This window comes from Galeopterus variegatus, unplaced genomic scaffold (assembly GCF_000696425.1).
Source record: "Galeopterus variegatus unplaced genomic scaffold, G_variegatus-3.0.2 Scaffold637, whole genome shotgun sequence".
Taxonomy (NCBI): domain Eukaryota; kingdom Metazoa; phylum Chordata; class Mammalia; order Dermoptera; family Cynocephalidae; genus Galeopterus; species Galeopterus variegatus.
The window spans coordinates 400,968-404,500 of NW_007726748.1; positions in this window are offsets into that span (position 1 = coordinate 400,968).

A 3,533-nucleotide genomic window follows, 5' to 3' on the forward strand; every position below is an offset into this window, starting at 1 on the left:
TTGATAATTATTGAGACATTTTTATTAGTTTGCTTGCACTGTGACTTTTTGTTCTTGAAAATATACTCTTTGTTTCAGAGATGATACCAATTAAGAATACTATTTTTTTTTCTTTATTCCTGGATCAAACCAGATGCCATAACCCTAAGCACTTGAAATGAAAAGCCATAATTTATATTGCTCATATAAAGTAGGATATAGTAACAGTCATCATCATAACCACATTATAAATAAAATGTAGATCTATGCCATTCCTTTTCCTCCGATGGAGGTCATTTACCTGAATTTATTACCCTGAACTCAGTCTTAAATCTTAAAATCTTATTTTTTTAAAAAAATTGCTGTCAGATTGTCTTTTCTCAATATTCTCTATGCCTGTCTCTTAATTGTTCTCTATTCTTTTTTTACTGAAGTATATTATTGCATACATATCATTATATTGTTCTCCTAGATATTTATTCTTATCAATATATTCTCTTCTAAATCATGGAGAAAATTCCCTCATGTATTCTTCCATAACTGTGTCTCACTCCGATCATCTTGTTCTAACTTCAGCAGTGTTCCTAAAGCTCTGACTATAATCATCATGAGTAAAAGAAAACAAATGTGTGTGCAAAAAAAAAAAAAAAAAAACTGTGGGAGTTCACTACCACGTGACCAATCCTACAAGAAATTCTCAGGGAAGTACAGGGTTTGATAACACAAAAACAACCATCACTGCCATGAATACTCAAGAAAGAATGATACTTACCAGCAAAACAAAAATGCTAACAAAAGAGAAAAACAAAAACAAAAACAAAAACAATTTATCATCCCAAGAAACCAACACAGAAGACAAACAGAAAATTAGAAAGAAAGGAATAAAAGGTGCTTAAGACATTTAAACAAAAATCAATAAAATGCTAGGAGTAAATCAAAACCTTTCAATAATAACTCCAAATGTAAAGGGATTAAATTCCCCAAGCAAAAGACACAGACTGACTGACTGGATTAAAATGATGGACCCAACAACATGCTGCCTTCAAGAGACTCACCTGACATTTAAAGACATACATAGACTAAAAGGATGGAAAAAGAAATACCGTGGAAATAGAAATGAAAAACGAGCTGGAGTAGCTATTCTTATATCAGAAAAAATAGACTTTAAAGCAAAAACCATAAAAAGAGACAAAGTAGGCCACTATATAATAATAAAAGGATCTATACACCAAGAAGACATAACAAACATAAATATATACATACCCAGTGTTGCAGCAGCCAGATTTACAAAGCAAACATTAATACATCTAAAGAATGAGATAGACACTAACACCATAATAGTGGGGGACCTGAACACCACATTCTCATCATTGGACAGATCATCTAGGCAAAAATCAATAGAGAAACACAAGATCTATACAATACTTTAGACCAATTGGACTTGGCAAATATCTACAGAACATTCCATACAACCACCTCAGAATATTCTCTCTTGTCATTAGCATATGGAACATTCTCCAGGATAGATCACATGTTAGGTCACAAAGCAAGTCTCAACACATTAAAAAAAAATTATAATTATTCCATGTATTTTTTTCTGATCACAATGGATTAAAATTTGAAATGAATAATAAAGGAAACCCTGGAAACTATACAAACACATGGAAATTAAACAACATTCTACTTAATGACATATGGGTCCAAGAAGAAATTAAACAGGAAATCAAAAAAATTTCTGAAACTAATGAAAATAACAACACAGCATACCAATACCAGTGGGATACTGCAAAAGCAGTATGAAGGGGGAAATTTAATGCATTAAATGATTGCCTCAGAATAAAGGAAAGATGTCAAATGAACAACCTAACACTTCACCTTAAAGATTTAGAAACGTAAGAATAATCCAAACTCAAAATTAGTAGATGGAAAGAAATAATTAAGATCAAAGCATAACTAAATGAAATAGAAATCCAAAAAACAATATAAAAAGTCAATGAAACAAAAAGTTGGTTTTTGAAAAGATAAATAAAATCGACAAACCTTTAGCAAGGTTAACTAAGAAAAGAAGGGAGAAGACCCAAATAACAAAAATTAGAAATGAAAATGGTGATATTACAACTGACACCTCAGAAATACAAGGAATCATTAGAGACTACTATAAACAACTATATCCCAAACAATTTGAAAATCTGGAGGAAATGGATAAATTTCTGGACACATACAAACTACCAAACTGAAGCAAAAATATATAGAAAACCTGAATAGGCCAATAACAATAAAGGAGATTGAAGCTGTTACCAGAAGGCTCCCAAAACAAAGAAAAGCCCAGAACTGGATGGGTTCACTGCAGAGTTCTACCAAACCTTGAAAGAGGAACTGATACCAATTCTCTACAAACTGTTTCAAAATATTGAAACAGAAGCCATTCTACCAAACTCATTCTATGAGGCAAACATCACCCTGATACCAAAACCAGACAAATATGCACCAAAAATAGAAAACTACAGGCCAATATCCTTGATGAATATAGATGCAAAAATCTTCAATAAAATAATAGCTAACAGAATACAGCAACACACACACAAAATTATACATCATGATCAAGTGGGATTCATCCCAGGGATGCAAGGTTGGTTCAACATATGAAAATCAATAAATGAGATACACTATGTCAATAAAAGCAAAGCCAAAGACTGTATGATCATCTCTATAGATGCTGAAAAAACATTTGACAAAATTCAACATTCTTTCAGGATAAAGAATCTCGACATGTTAGGCATAGACGGAAAGTATCTCAACATAATTAAAGCAATATATAATAAGCCCACTGCCTATATCATCCTGAGGGGGGAAAAGCAGAAAGCTATTTCCTGAAGAAAAGGAACTAGACAAGGATGCCTACTCTCACCACTCCTATTCAACAAAGTGTTGGATGTACTAGCAAGGGCAATCAGAGAAGAGAAGAAAATAAAGGGCATCCAGATTGGAAAAGATGAAGTCAAACTGTCCCTGTTTGCAGATGACATGATCCTACGAGGTGAAGTATTAAGTATTCCTTAAATCTGGAGATTATTTTGATGGAATGACCATAAAAGAAATAAATCTTTTATAGCCCATCTGTAGGCTCTATTTGTTACATATCATGGTATCTGATCTTAAAATCTCTATTCATGTTAGTTGGTTCAACATATGAAAATCAATAAATGTGATACACTATGTCAATAAAAGCAAAGCCAAAGACTGTATGATCATCTCTATAGATGCTGAAAAAACATTTGACAAAATTCAACATTCTTTCAGGATAAAGAATCTCGACATGTTAGGCATAGACGGAAAGTATCTCAACATAATTAAAGCAATATATAATAAGCCCACTGCCTATATCATCCTGAGGGGGGAAAAGCAGAAAGCTATTTCCTGAAGAAAAGGAACTAGACAAGGATGCCTACTCTCACCACTCCTATTCAACAAAGTGTTGGATGTACTAGCAAGGGCAATCAGAGAAGAGAAGAAAATAAAGGGCATCCAGATTGGAAAAGATGAAGTCAAACTGT